This window comes from Octopus bimaculoides, chromosome 4, assembly GCF_046866305.1.
Source record: "Octopus bimaculoides isolate indiv1 chromosome 4, ASM4686630v1, whole genome shotgun sequence".
NCBI classification, from domain to species: Eukaryota; Metazoa; Mollusca; class Cephalopoda; order Octopoda; family Octopodidae; genus Octopus; species Octopus bimaculoides.
This window is the reverse complement of record NC_142931.1, coordinates 144,590,367-144,607,866: the sequence shown is the minus strand read 5'-3', so window position 1 is coordinate 144,607,866 and position 17,500 is coordinate 144,590,367. Positions and strand designations below refer to the sequence as shown.

At 34.7% G+C, this 17,500-nt stretch overlaps 1 long non-coding RNA gene across 3 annotated transcripts in view; it reads right to left on the bottom strand.

Moving 5' to 3' along the window:
- Positions 1-17,500, bottom strand: part of LOC106873053 (uncharacterized) — an 87,607-nt gene that overhangs the window by 67,252 nt on the left and 2,855 nt on the right. For all 3 annotated transcript variants that reach the window (XR_008264063.2, XR_001409835.3, XR_016241343.1), the window contains exon 2: positions 9,834-10,057. This is a non-coding gene — a long non-coding RNA (uncharacterized LOC106873053). The remainder of the gene's footprint in view (positions 1-9,833; positions 10,058-17,500) is intronic.

Genomic DNA, 17,500 nt, shown 5'->3' with positions numbered 1-17,500 from the left:
GCAGAGACTTACTGTGGGATAATTAAAAATGCAAATAAATCCTTTCTTTAATATTGATTCCAGAAAAAAAAATGGTTGGAAAGTGATTCTCTTGGCGGTTTTGTTTACCGTTTTTCAGGGAAGATATATCCGTCTTGTAAGGTCAGCCGCTTACAAATCAGTAATATTATTGGACCGCTCGTTATTTGGGAACCATTTCTCTGTTTAAAATATTTTTATAATATCCATTCTTGTTTTCAAACTTTCAGTTTCTCCCTAATTCTTACGTTCTACGTAAAATGAAAGTTTCCGTTCATAATTCACAAGTTACCCTTGCTAGGCTGTTGGGAAAAAATTGGGAATGCGTATCACATATAATACATGGACGCCAGGGAAATATGTCCTGTTGATCGCATGTGATACGCAGGACGGGTGAAGGGTGAAAGGAGGCGAGCTGGCAGAATCGTTAGCAAGCTGGACGAAATGCTTAGCGGTACGTCGCCCGTCACCCGTCGCTACGTTCTGAGTTCAAATTCCGCCGAGGTCGACTTTACCTTTCATCCTTTCGGGAGCGGGGTCGATAAATTAAGTATCAGTTGAGTACTGGGGTGGATGTAATCGATTACCACGCTTCCCCAAATTTTAGGCCTTGTGCCTATAATAGAAAGTATGGTTGAAGTGTTAAACAATATTTATGTTATAACGCCACAACCTGACAGAATCGTTAGCACGCCGGACAAAATGCCGACTCTTCCTTTTATCTTTTCGAGGTCGATAAAATAAGTACCAGTTGACCACTCGGGTCGATATAATCGACTTACTCCTTACCTCCAAAGTGCTGCCCTTGTGTTAACGATAGGGTGTTGAAAAGTCCTTGGCTTTGGATTCAAGAAAATACAGGATGATCAGTTAACTATGATTTTATTCGATATGTTCCCCTCTCAGATTCTCACATTTATTGCAATCCCAATATTGGCCGCTCAGTATTACTGTATGACAGCTCATTCCTGCCTATGGCTATTCCACTTGCTCGTATCACGCGTACTTCTCCAGCCATCTTAGCTTCAACTCAACTGTTTCTCTCTGCTCTCATTTTACTGGTTATTTCAGTCGACAAACCACGTTCACTCTTATGCCCTAGTCGTCTCTACGTTCTGAGTTCAAATTCTTTACCTTTCATCCTTTCTGGGTCGATAAATAAAGTACCAGTTGCGTACTAGGGCCGATTTAATCGACTGATTATTTTGAAAATGAGAATATCTGAAATAAACTCGACTGCTATCACAAACGAGTATACTAAAAACGAACCCGATGGCTCTCAAAAATTAAGTAAAAAAAAAACAAAAAAAAACAAGAAAAATAATCCAGAATCCTTGTTCAGTACCGGATCGATCCCCAAATCTAATCAATTCGTGCTAGTCACGAGGCCAAACAGCCCTGAAAGTTTTATTCGAATCCATCCAGCGGTTCTTGAGATATCTAGTCCACGGACAAACAAAACAAACAGACATGATTGAAAACAATACCTCCGCCTTCACTAAGGCGGAGGTAATAAAATTATACAAATTATAAAAATAATTAAAAAGAAACATACAGTACAGTACCGTTTCTACTTCGTGGGGCTTTTTGGAACATACCACCCACGATAGTCGAGGGATTACTGTAATATCCGCATGAAATGCACTTCTTATTCAAGTGTATTTTTTCCCAATATTTTAAACCTCGCGCCTATGTCGGAAACCATTTGGTATATTAACAATAATCCATTTTTTTATAGCTTTTAAATAGGTCTTTACAGTTTAAACATAATTTACTCATTGACCTAAGCATCCCTTCACATTAGGGACCTAGATGTAAGGTTGCCATATCCCAAGAGTCAGACATTCCGTGTCAATTCACCACGTAGCTTCCCCAGAGGTTTTTACAATATATCTCTATATTGTGCATCGTGATCGAAAACTTATTTTTTTTGTTTCCCAGAATTCTGTTTGATCAAGAGAACAATTTCCCGAAATCTCTTTTATTGTCGAAAGCATTGGTTCTCAACTGGATTCCACATGACCCTTTGGGGTGTGGTGGGGTGGGGTCTAAGACTTTTGTCGTTAGAACTTATGCGCAATAAATTGCTAAACACTTCAGCAACGCACAAAACATTAATATTTTTTTTACACAATTCCTAATAATATTCAATCGTACAAATATATTCTTGTATTCTTTCATTCTTTTATTTCTTTCAGTCATTTGACTGCGGCCATGCTGGAGCACCGCCTTTTCGTCGAAAAAGTCGAGCCCAGGGCTAATTCTTTGTAAGCCTAGTACTTATTCTATCGGGCTCTTTTGCCGAACCGTTAGGATACGAGGACGTAAACAAACCAGCATCAGTTGTCAAGTAATGGTGGAGGGGACACACAGACACACACACAAATATATATATATATATATATATATATATATATATATATATATATATATATATATATATATATATACGACGGGCTTCTTTCATTTTCCGTCTACCAAATCTACTTACAAGGCTTTGGTCGGCCCGAGGCTATAGTAGAAGACACTAGCCCAAGGTGCCACGCAGTGGGAATGAACCCGGAACCATGTGGTTGGAAAGCAAACTTCTTACCATACAGCTACGCCTACGCCTCCATAATAGATTTATATATATATATATATATATATATATATATATATATATATATATATATATATATATATATATATATATATATATATATATATATATATATATATATATATATATATATATATATATATATATATATATATATATATATATATATATATATATATATATATATATATATATATATATATATATATATATATATATATATATATATATATATATATATATATATATATATATATATATATATATATATATATATATATATATATATATATATATATATATATATATATATATATATATATATATATATATATATATATATATATATATATATATATATATATATATATATATATATATATATATATATATATATATATATATATATATATATATATATAATCCAATGGCTATAGAGGTCTAGAAGAGTAACACAGGAATCAGCGGGGTCTGTTGGCAAAATATGGTTCAAATTTCATATCGATCTGATTCCGCCCATTTTTTTCCGAAGATCAGTGCCAGAGGATCATTGAACATTCCTATCACATGACTGATATGTTCAATATAATTACAGTGGTCTACAAATTCTATCTTCGTTTACTTTAAATTCTCCCCTTATCCATATCATAGATCTTTTTTGACATCAGCAAACTCATTATTCTTGTTGTGTTAGGAGAGCTGCATGCAGGGCCAGGTTAAGCCTCATAGAGACCCTAAGCACTTAAAAGATTTTGGTGTCCCCATATATATGAAATAAAAAATTTAAATAATAAGACATAGAGTAATTTTTTTAGTTTTCCAAATGAAACAAGACTAAGAGAAAGAGGGAAAATAATATTTATTTTTGTATACTTCCACTTTATTTATAATTGAAAAGTCTTCAGGTATTTTTTGTTATTTGCAAAATCTTTGCCAGATCCTCACTATGATACCGTGTACACTTTCAAATTATATTTCCGATCATATAAACCAGTACCAGTCTCATTTACCGAACTGCTACATCGCTGTGACGTAAAAGCACCAACACCGGATGTCGAGCGGTGGTGGGGGACAAACACAAACACAAGGACAAACAAGCACGTACACACACATACACACACAGACGCGCACATTATATATATATATATATATATATATATATATATATATATATATATATATATATATATATATATATATATATATATATATATACACATATATATACATATATATATATACAACGGGCTTCCTTCAGTTTCTATCTACCAGATCCATTCACAACGTTTGGTGAGCTCGTGGCTATAGTTGAAGGGACTGAACCCGAATCTATAAGGTAGGGAAAGAACTTCTTACGACACAGCCACACCTGTGTCTGGTCGTAGTCTCCTGATATTTCTAGCAGTGAGAGAGAGAGAGAGAGAGAGAGAGAGAGAGAGAGAGAGAGAGAGAGAGCGAGAGAGAGAGCGGCTCCATAAAAGTCTCCTTATTATTTCGTTCTTCTGCTTGTTATTATTGTTGTTTTGTGTAGCCACATGTCATTCGTTGATCGAGTAGATGTTTTTTGTTAATCTATTTTTCTTTTAGTCCATGTCGTTTGCACACATTTCTAAACTCACATAAACATGCTAAAGGTTTTTCCCTAAATATTTAGACTCTGCTTTTAGTGGAGCTTCTAGTTAGTTGTTATCCCTTACATCTAGTTTATGTTATTCGATATACAAGACATGATTTATTGCTTCTCCATGGCAAGATGCTTAGAGCCGATTCAATAAATGTGTTTGAGATACCAGGCCTCGATAAAAATAGAGAGAGGACAAAAAGCCACCTTGAATCATTCCAGCTATGAATATTGTCGGAGAGGCTATCTTCCATTTCTCTCGTTGGTAGTTTTATTTTCTGTGTCAGTTTTCTATTTTATGAATAAAATAATTCGTTAATATTAGATCAATCCTGTTTACTTGGAGTTCTTCCAAAATCCAGATTGGTTGGTCGTTGAGGAAAACATTTCCTTTCATAATGAATTCATCATTCTTTCCCTTTCATTGTGCATTACTGCGGTAACAAAGACAACGTCACCATCGGCATCTTCTATTCTAGATATGCAAAATGGCGAATCTCTCTGCGGTTGTTGGAGCAACTGAAAATAGCAGCCAAATCTTCCTCAGTTTACAATGAGTTGTATTACAAAAGGTGAAATGAAGAAGAATAGATTAGCTTATACAGTCCGGTGTACTACAAGAATGATGATTGGTCGTGAATAAAGAAAGATGATTGATCGTGACTAAAACGCTTTTAATAGCATGTTTCAGTCATAGAAACAGTTGTGGCGACATATAGCAAGAAAACCTTAAGGTTATTTAGAAAGTTTAGGACGACGAGCTAGCAGAATTGGTAGCACACCGACGTTACGTTCTGACTTCAAATTCTACCGAGGTCGACTTTGGCTTTCATAATTTCGGGGTCAATTGAATAAGTGCCAGTTATGCACTGGGTCGACGGAATCGACTTAATCCCTTCCCCTAAATTTCAGTCTTTGTGCCTTATAGCAGAAAGGATTATTACTATTGTTACTAGTATTAGTATTACTGTTGTTGTTGCTGTGAGACAGAACCCGGAACCAAATGGCTGGGAAGCCAGCTTCTTACCACACAGCCACGTAGATAAATACGTTAATACCTACAAACGTAGAAAGCAATATCTTTAATAGTTCCATTCTCTTCAGCATCCCTAATTAAACATGCCAGAACATTCTACTTCGGTTACGTTTGAATTCACCAAACACATGCATCATATATTTTAACACATTTTTGACACGAAAGATGAAAGAGTTACCATGGCAACTGAGCTAGGAGGTGCTCTACAAATTCTTATCTTTAAAAATGTATGCTGGAATTGAAGAACTGGTATTAGAGTCGGCAATTGACGGAAGAATCGTATTAAATTCCAAAGAGATTTGGTGCCATGCTAGATTAAGTATATTTAACATTGGCAGAATAACGTGAATTTAACTACTTATATAACACAATAATATGCTATTCGATAAGCGTGTATGCATATATATATATATATATATATATATATATATATATATATATATATATATATATATATATATATATATATATATATATATGTATGTATATATATATATATACACATATATATATACGTATATTTATGCATATATATGTGTAAATATATACACACATATATAAATAAGAGTATGTGGTGTGTGTATGTGTATGTGCATGCATGTGTGTATATAAGGTATTTGTTAACTATACCTATATACAATGTTATACGTGTATTTAATTTCGCATTTTTCCAATGTTAAAATATTCGACAGGCTACTACAGCACCAAACCTCGTAGGAAATCAACATAAACGAGCTACGTTTATGCCCGTATATACATACGTGTGAGTGTGTATACATACGTGCGGGTGTATGTGCGTGTGTATACTTGGTGCATACGTATATTTATTCACATATGTATGAATTTATGCGTGTATATATATATATATATATATATATATATATATATATCCATATATATACGTATATACATGTATATCTATATGCATATATATGCGTATATATATATATGTATATATATATATATATATATATATATATATATATATATATATATATATATATATATATATATATTTATATATGTACATGTGTGTCTGTTTGCATGTATAGGTTAGCTGGATATTCCTTTAATACAGTACCAATTAACAGTTCTAGATTCGCCAGAAAATAGGGTCTTCTGGAAATATTCCTTATTTCGTTTTGATGTAGAACTTAGTCAAATAATGTAAAAGGAAATTAATTTTTCCTCCTCCCTTTGTCTTTGTTTCTTATTTTTCAAATATTTTATTCCCTTTACCTTTATTTATTTCTTTTCTTACAGTGTTGGATTTGTGAGAAATGTATTCTCTTGATATTTTGGGTGTTTCTGTAACTGTGTGTGATCTTTGGAACTCTTTTATGAGGGTTTGTGTCGTTCTTTTCGCGTGGCTGTTTCAACGGGTCGATGTATTTATGCATTTCTCCTTCGCTCTTTCACTGCATTTATATGCTGGGATGTGTATATGTGGGTATATATAATATATATATATATATATATATATATATATATATATATGAAAGGAAATAAATATTCGAATTAAAATTTAATTAAGTTTTAATTAATTCTGATATTCCTACACTTCTTTTGATTAATAACAATATATATATTTATGTGTGTGTGTGTGTTTGTACGTTTGCTTGTGTACATATACTTGTGTGCGTGTGTGTGTGTGTGTGTGTGTGTTTGTGTGCGCGCGTGCTAATGTTTGTGTACCTGTTGACATGGAAGCGCTTGGAGTCTGCCATATAATAATCGTAAAGAGCGGAAAAAATGATCTGTTTTTTTTCCCCTTAGTAGAGTTTATGAAAATGAAGGAAGGTTTTGGCTGACGGGAGAATATTATGCTTTATTGAATTACGGCATATTCATTTATTTAAGAATGGTACAGGAGATTTATGCATATGACAGGTCACTCTCATATTATAATTCATTGGATGTAAATTGTGTTTGAAGAAAAACGCAAGAATGAAAAGAAGATGACGTGGTTTTCATTTAAACACTACTCTGAGGTCACATTGGTTTTGAAATATACATGTGCTACATGTGCGAGAGTATGAAGAGTCCAATATTGTGCGCTTCTTCTGTCTGATGGTGGTAAATGATCTTTACTGTTACATTGGCTGTGTATCGAAAGTTCGTGTTTAACCAGTGATGTTTGCTGGAATTAAGATAAAAACCGCTTTATAACGTTCTCAGTCGAAAGACACCTGTTGTTATATTCTTATTGTTTTTATTTGTACTTCTGTACCATGTTTTCCGTTTCTCTATGTTGTCGTACACATTCGTTAACTTTCTTACAAAAAAATCTAAAAAATCTAAAATTTAGACTTTTTTGTGTGTGGTAAACAGGTAGAACTGTCTCGGGTGTAACTGCCCGAAACAGTAAGGACTTCTGGTAACTTGAGTGAGGAAAGAAGGCCACGAATGACCCGTCTTTTTTGCCTGTCCTTCTAATCGTTGTTGCTCATATCTGCCTTTGTATCGTCTGACAGTCCGAATGTCTTATTGTCCTCTATTGCGTTTTTGTTCCATTATGTGTGTGTGTGTGTGTGTGTGTGTGTGTGTGTGTGTGTGTGTGTGTGTATATACATATATATATATATATATATATATATATATATATATATATATATATATAAAATATATAGTTTTAGGGAAAATAAACAATTTTCAAGAACTCATCGATGAAAATCCACTATCACATATAGAAAAATTAATAATTAAAAGCACAATAAATGAGTATAATATAAAGTAAAGTAAATATCATAAGATAAATATAATAAAAAGATTACATATATATATATATATATATATATATATATATATATATATATATATATGTATGAATATTTATCTCTCTCTCTCTCTCTCTCTCTCTCTATATATATATATATATATATATATATATATATACATATATATATATATATATATGTATGAATATATATATATATATATATATATATATATATATATATATATATATATATATATATGTACATATATATATATATATATTTTTATTTATTTATTTTTTTTTTATTTATGTGTTTCAGCCAAGTGGCTGCGGTCATGCTGGTGCACCACCGTGATTTTCACGTTCCTTGCATGGCTCTTCTCCCCCCACCTGGCATGGTCCAATCAAGAGTTTTGATGGCACATCTGGTGTATAAGAGAATTTGACATAGCTGCCCTAAACTGCGTCTCATTACGAGCCATTGGTTCGTCTGGTATCGTGGAGAGGAAAGCGTCAAGTTTTGTCTTGAAGACCTCCGCATCCATGTCTTGCATGTCTCTCAAATGTTTTGGCAGGGCATTGAAGAGCTGAGGTCCTCTGAAACCGAGGCTGCTGCAGTATCTCGTTCTTATGTGAGATGCAGTGGACGGTACCTTTGGCACCATGCAGTGGCGACCCGTGCGGGCATTCCTGTAGTACTTGATACCAAAGTTTGGCACCACTCCTTCCAGTATTTTCCATATGTATATTATTACATATCTCTCCCGCCTGCGCTCCAGGGAGTAGAGACCTAGTGCCTTCAGTCGCTCCCTGTAGTTCATCTGTTGGACTGTGGCGATCTTTTTTGTATAGTGCCGCTGAATTGCCTCGAGTTCTGCTGTCCGCTTAACACTGTGTGGTGACCACAACTGAGAGCAATAGTCTAGGCGGCTCAGAACAAATGTCTTCCATAGAATCAACATGACTTTTTGATCCCTTGTACGGAAAGTCCTCAGTATCCACCCCGCCAGTTGTCTGCACCTTGCTGTCAACTTGATAATGTGCATGTGAAATGATGCATCACTACACATGTTGATGCCCAGATCTCTAACTGTTTGTGGTTCTGGGATTGCAGTACCTCCAGGCCCTGTGTATGCCAGTTGGGAGGTACTTGTGGTCTTGTAGCGCAGTACTTGAAATTTTTTTGCATTGAACTGCATATTATTTTGCTCTGCCCACTCATATATTGCATTTATATATATATATATATATATATATATATATATATATATATATATATATATATATATATATATATATATATATATATATATATATATATATATATATAGATAGATAGATAGATAGATAAATAGATAGATAGATAGATATAGATATACACATATATACAGCACACACACATATATAGATATGTATACACATATATATGTGTGTTTGTGCATAAACATATATATGTGTGTATATATAAGTGTATGAGTGCGAGTGTCTTTGTCTTTGTAGCCTACTGTTTCAGGAGAATGTTGGCTTGAGTACCTCCCAGTAACTGAGGGGTTCAGCAAAGGATATCGATGGAATGGTTATCAAACTTCAACATGATTACCCTGCGTGGCCGCAGTCTAATGACTGTATTGAATAAAATGTAAAAATAAAAATAAAAATAAATAAACATAAAAAATTATTGGTTGTTTCTTGTCTCTCCAAAACAATCACATAATAATAATAATAATAATAATAATAATAATAATAATAATAATAATAATAATAATAATAGCATGCCCAGCTGACAACAGGGTATGCGATACGGAAGAAAGAAAAGTCAATGGACATGACAGTTTACCTTGGAAGGTTAAGCAGTTGTGGTCGATGAAAAAGGTAGTAGTAGTACCAATATTTGTCTGAGCCTTGGGAACAGTGGAACAAATAGGGGTTGCAATAAGGGTGTAACACTTGCAGAAAACAGCACTGCTTGGAACCGCTCGAATAGTCAAGAAGGTGCTCGAAAATATGAGGCGTTCACTAGTAATGAACAGCTGACTCGTAGTACATCTCCAATGTTAGAAGCTGTGCAAAAGGCAATAATAATAATAATAATAATAATAATAATAATAATAATAATAATTAATTCGTTTTATTGGCCACAAGGGCTAATATCAATTAAAAACATATAAGGACAAAGACAGGACGAAGGTTACAAGAGGTTTTGTCCGAAAAGGTAGGAAAGTTCGTCAATAATAATAATGATAGTAATGGTTTCAAATTTTGCCGCAAGTGCAGCCAGCCATTGTGGTGGAGGGGATTAAGTCGATTACATCGACCCCAGTTTTTCACTGGTACTTAATTTATCGGTTCCGAAAGGATAAAAGACAAAGTCAACCTCGGTTGAATTTTGAACTCAGAACGTAGTGACAGGCGAAATGCCACTAAACATTTCGTCTGGTGTGCTACGATTCTGCGAGCTCGCCGCCTTAATAATAATAATAATAATAATAATAATTATAATAATAATAATAATAATAATAATAATTTTTATTGTAGGCACAAGGCCTGAAATTTGAGGGGAGGGGGCAGTCGATTAGATCGACCCCAGTATGTAACTGGTACTTAATCTATTGACCCAGAAAGGATGAAAGTGTAAGTCGACCTCGGTGGAATTTGAATTCAGAACTTAGCGAGGTGCGAAATATTGCTAAACATTTCGTCGAGGGTGTTAACAACTCTGCCGGCTCGCTGCCTCAATAATAATAATAATAATAATAATAATAATAATAATAATAATAATAATAATAATAATAATGATAGTAATAAGGATAATGATGATAATAATAATAATAATAATAATAATAATAATAATAATAATAATAATAATAATAATAATAATAATAATAATTTTGAAATACACAACGACAGTCATAAGCAGAACATCAACAGTGTACCAGTAATATAATTGACAATCCTTCGCAATTGGCGCACGACACCATTCATCCACACAACCTTCCCCTCATGACATAGATAAAGAGGCTACACCGAAGAAGGAAAGGGTGAACGACATCGGTCTCCTCACACCGACACTCTGTAGACCAATACCGAAAGAACGCCGAACGATGCTATTAGTCCTATTTATGTCATGACTACTAAGCTAGCAACGTTTTAGTAGTTCCTCTTTCTGTTTTTGTCGAGGAATCGCTGTTGTTTCTACAACATTCCAGAGCTGAGCTTCCCCCCCAATTAGTCTCAACCACCCCCTCTCCTCCGCCGCAGCCCCCCCCCCCCTCGTCACTCAAGCTTTCCTTCTCCCACTCACGCTGTCTGTTGCTTGTGTTAGTAGATAACAACAGTTGGTCTCCATTCATTGGTAGAATAGTCGACAGGCACGCACACTCGCACGCGCACCCATACACAATTTCCACTCTCCTCTTGTTGTTCATATCTTTCCTACTCAGACACGCCCACTAGTCGCTTGATTAGCGTTTTTTTCTTTCTCCTTCTTTCTATAATTGCAGCCTCTTCACTCACTCCCTCACTCACGCACAGCGTACATATACTTATATATATATAATATATATGTGTGTGCGTGAGTGTGTGTGTGTATGTGTATGTGTGTGTGTGTGTGTGTGATACAGGTCTGTGAATGCGAGAGTGTGAGTGTCTGTAAACGAATACGAGCATACGTATATATATACCGTACATGCATATGTACATACAAATAGAATTACATACATACACGCACATATATGTATATATATACACACATACATACACAAGCTCGAATATATTCTTATAAAAACACATATATACCCCTATATATATGTAAACACAAACATAAATACACAGATAGACACATATATATATACACGCACACACACAAATAAATACACGCAAGTATATACATATATAAACACATGTGTACATGCTTGCACATACACACGCATACATGTCCACATGTTATTTGTCTTCTAGCTATAACCGCTGTCTGCGGCTATGATGGAGCAATACTTCATTAGCGAAATCAATTACATTGGCATTAGTCCTTTCTTCAGTCTGTTGCTGTTGTTGTTGTTGTTGTTGTTCTTCTTCTTCTTCTTCTTCTTCTTCTTCTTCTTCTTCTTCTTCTTTCTCCCCTTCGTCTTTTTCTTCATCTTCTTCATCTTCTTCACCACTTCTTCTTCTTCTTCTTCTTCTTCTTCTTCTTCTTCTTCTTCTTCTTCTTCTTCTTCTTCTTCTTATTATTATTATTATTATTATTATTATTATTATTATTATTATTATTATTTTTATTATTATTATTATTATTATTATATATTCATATATTATTTTATATTATTTTTTTTTCTATCGAAGAAAACAACTGCACTGCTAAGTGAATAAGAACAATAAAGAATACCACAGACAGAAGGAGAGACGCAGCTACAAGCAGAGATATTCGGGGATTATATGCATTAATATACAATAACACACACGCACACACACACACACACACACGCACGCGCGCACACACACACACATGCACACACACACATTTTTATCAAAGAAAGGAACTTGAAAATGTACAGAAGATATATTAGAATTAATTAAAATTTAATTATATTTTACAATATAGGAATATATTTTACAGGTTTCGCATTAGCTTTTCAAAAGTGTTTGGAGTTGTGACGCGAATTAGGCCTATTCTACTCGTTGTGTGTGTGTGTGTGTGTGTGTGTGTGTGTGTGTGTGTGTGTGTGTGTGTAAATGTATATATCTTTATAGGCGCAGGCTTGGTTGTGTGGTAAGAAACTTGCTTCCCAACCACACGGTTCTGGATTCAGTCCCACTTCAAGGCACCTTGGGCAAGTGTCTTCTGTTATAGTCACGGGCCGACCAAAGACGTGTGAATGGATTTGGCAGATAGAAACTGGAAGAAGCCCTGTCGTATATATATATATATATATATGTGTGTGTGTGTGTGTGTGTGTGTGTGTGTGTGTGTGTGTGTGTGTGTGTGTGTGTGTGTGAGATTGTCTCCTCACCATCGCTTGACAACGGATGTTTGGCATGTTCACGTCCCCGTAACTTAGCACGTAAATATATATATAGGTATATGCATGTATCTCTGTGTGTCCATGTGAATTTTTGTATATACAGATGGATTCTGAGACGTGTGTGTATGTATTTATATACATGTATATACACATAGAAATGTTAAATATATAGTATAACAGATATATATATTCATATGAATTTACAAATTCTAGAAAGCTTCTTTCCCACTCCCTCGAACTCTGTGTTAAAATCAAATAGATAACAGATTTAGAGTGAGTTATAGACATTTGGCATCTATTTCTAGCGTACTGGCGTTGGTCCTTAATTATAATAACATTTTTGTAATTATATACTTAAAAATATTCCCAAAAATATATTTAAGGAAATATATACATATATTGTATTACAAATACACATCGCACATACATACAACACACAAATACACACACATACACACACAATCTCTCTCTCTCTCTCTCTCTCTATATATATATATATATATATATATATATATATATATATATATATATATATATCATCATAAATATAAGGGATTAGCAATTGAGTTGCTTCTCCAACATACTGAAAATTCAGAAACAGCAGTCAAAGAACTACTGATTCTAAACTACAAATTTTTCTCTAAAACGGATGGCGATATTTATGGCACACATAGAACAAAAAACCGTAACCATGAAACGATTCGTACCCAATTAACTAAAGGCTTGTTTTGTTTGTGCTTTTCCCTCCGGTTTTTTGTTCTATATGTGCCATAAATATCGCCATCCGTTTTAGAGAAAAATTTGTAGTTTAGAATCAGTAGTTCTTTGACTGTTGTTTCTGAATTTTCAGTATGTTGGAGAAGCAACTCAATTGCTAATCCCTTATATTTATGATGATAAATGGTCTTACCGATAAAGGTTTATTTCATACTGAACTACTTGGCAAAATTGTTAATTGTTAATTCTATTATTAATTGACGATTCCCTGCCCTCATTTCTTGTATATATATATATATATATATATATATATATATATATATATTCCCGAGCGTCATACTAATATATACTTTTGTTATTTACACCACCTGTCCTCGTCTGTTGTTATTTTTTGTATACTCTCCCATATATATATATATATATACATATATATATATATATATAATTGATGAAAGAAACGGCAGGTGGATTTAGTACGTATCTTTATTCAGCACGAGGACCACTTCGATGTACTAATCGACATGTGTCCCAAGTCCAATTATGTATGCATAAATGCATGTATTTATATATATCTAATCATATGTGTGTGTGCGTGTGTGTGTGTGTGTGTGTGTGTGTGTGTGTGTACAGCCGAAGCAGTTATCTCAAACTATCTTGTCCGACACGCTAATATAATTATCCATTCCGCCGAGGTTGACCTTGCTTTCAAGATCAATAAAATAAGTACCAGTCGTACACTAGGGTCAATCTAACCGCCTTCCCCTCCCTCGAATTAGTTGCCCTTGCACCAAAATTTGAAACCACCCTTACAGCTATCTCTACGTCGGTAAGGTGGCAGAATCGCTTGTTGCTGGGCAAAGTGCCAAACTGTATTTCGTCCGTCTTTACGTTCTGAGTTCAAATTCAACGGAAGTCAGCTTTTGGGGTCGATAGAATTAATAACATTTAAACATTGGGGGTCACGGTAATCGGAATTACTGGCCTTGTACCAAAATCTAAAACCAATATTACGGTTATCCATTATCCTGTCTTGGTATTTTATTTATAAAAATCCAAAAATGATGAAACGCTAAATCTTCAGCTTTGGGATTTCATATCGAAACATTGCAAAATGTAAAAATCTGAGTAGATATTCTTGCATTCGAACCACAAATCAATCAGCCAATTTTCGATGACATCGAAAAATGCATCACATGTTGAGAAAGACAAAACTGATTTATCAATTGATTCAAAATTGGAAATACCGTGCAAACAACGTGATATATTTGAACTGAAATTCGTAATAAAATCTGATGAGCGAGCAGAGGATCGGATTTTGAAGTTTGATGAGAACTCAATCCTGAGAATATAAATAAAGCTGGTATAATCATTTATAATCATTTATAATTCCTAGTGACTCGGTGTGATTGGATTTTCATTGAAGGAAGGAAGCAGCAGAAGACGCTTAAAAGTGAAAATAAGTGTGGTGTTTGTGTACTCACAACATCCGTAGGAGTGTAAATGCGGAATAATTCTACGATGTTCTAGTTCTTTAAGAAAATACTAAATATCGTATTACATATTCTTTTCTACTCAAGGTACAAATCCCGAAATTTTAGGAGAGGTGACCAGTTGATTACATCGACCCCAGTTTGCAACTGGTACCTAATTTATCTACCCCGAAAGGATGAAAGGAAAAACGACCTAGGTGGAATTTGAACTCAGAACGTAAAGACAGACGAAATACTGGTTAGCATTTCGTCCGATGTGCTAACGTTTCTGCCAGCTCGATGCCTTAATATCCTTTTTAACTCTAGGTACAAGGCTCGAAATTTTTGGAGAGGCGACCAGTCAATTAGATCGACTCCAGTTCGCAACTGGTACTTAATTTATTAACCCCGAAAGTATGAAAGGCAATGTCGACTTCGGTGGAATTTGAACTCAGAACGTAAAGGTAGACGGAATATCGCTAAGCATTTCCCCCCCGGCGTGCTAACGTGTCAGCCTGCTCGCCACCTTAATATCATATTGTATATTATAATATGTATATATATATAAAGCTATGCTTTATTTGTATATGATTATAAATATCACGACAGTATTCAATAACCTGAGATAGAGCAACATATGATATGCGCTAAGTAAAAGAAAAAAAATGCGAGAACTAATATGATCTCTATTTGCATAGATTCAAAAACTAGATTCATAAAATTTCATGCGTTACATATACACAATAACCAATGTACGATGGACTGTTATAATCATAGATATTTACTTGAACAATTATAGACATTTACTTCGGTCTGTTGGATCTCATCAGGATACGACAACACAGCCTTGGATTAACGATAAAGAAGCAAAATAAGCATGTGATTAGGGCATTAAGTGTAGGGTGGGGTATCACAGAGATGGTGAAGGCGGCGAGCTGGCAACATCGTTAGCACGCCGGGCGAAATGCTTAGTGGTATTTCGTCTGCCGTTACGTTCTGAGTTCAAATTCCGCCGAGGTCGACTTTGCCTTTCATCCATTCGGATCGATTAAAGAAGTACCAGTTACGCACTGGGGTCAATGTAATTGACTTAATCCCTTTGTCTGTCCTTGTTTGTCCCCTCTATGTCTAACCCATTGAGGGCAATAAAGAAATAAGAAATGGTGAATGGCTTACGGCACAAAGTAATTTCACTTTAAACTTGCTAAAATAATATTCGGGATACCTTATCTCTACCACATGAGTTTAATTTTGAGGATATGTTCAAAGACTTTGCGATTGTAAAAAGTGGGAGGAAACTTTTCAAATATAAATAAAGTGGAAGTATACAAAAATAAACATTATTTTCCATCTTTCTGTTAGATTTGTTTCATATTGACAAATAATTTATTTTATGACTCATTATTGTATATATTTTGAATTACAAATATAGGAGGAGTGGACCAAAATCTTTTAAGTACTTAGGGCCTATTACAAAAGCTTCAGAAGTACAGGTATGAGAGAATAACTTACAAAATCTCCTTTATCTGTTGACAAAATGTTTACATATATAATTTTTGGGGGCAATGAAAAATTGCATCATTACAAAACAAATTAAACAAATGAAAATGGCTAACATGAGTGGTGGACCCGTATAGGTAATCTAGGTAAAAGTGTTGCACAGAATTACGGGCGCAAAATACAATATTCTCGGCTAATCCGAATGGCTTTCGTGGGAGCAGTAATTATAAGCAAATCTCATCACACGAAAGGCGAAACACTTTCAGTATAGAGACACAAAAGATGAACAAAGAGCAGTGGTCCGATTTCTCTGGTCGAAAGGTGTGTCAGGCAGTAAAATTCATCGGAAGCTCTTAGCACAATACGGAGACAGGGTGCTACCACGTAGAAATGTGTATGATTGGAACGAGAAGTTTAAAAGTGGCCGGACATGCGTGACGGACGAAGAGAGACCAGGACGCCACTGACGAGAAGATTCAGCAAGCTCGGGAGATGGTAATGGTGAACCGACGAAGATTACCAGGAAAAGGGGTGTATGATCGACAGTGCTGAAGCCAGCAATTTGCACCAAACAGCAGAGCCTATTTCGAAGAAAGTTATGTTGTTGTATGACAATGCATGCCCGCACATGGCCTCCCACACCGGTGAAACCATTAACCAATTGGGTTTTGAGGCGGTGGAACACCCAGAGCTCGCCCTTCTGACTATAATATACTTGGACTGCTCAGAGAGGGTTTACGTGGTCGTCGATTTCCTACGGACGAAGCGCTGAAGGAAGCGGTGCATAAATGGTTGCACGA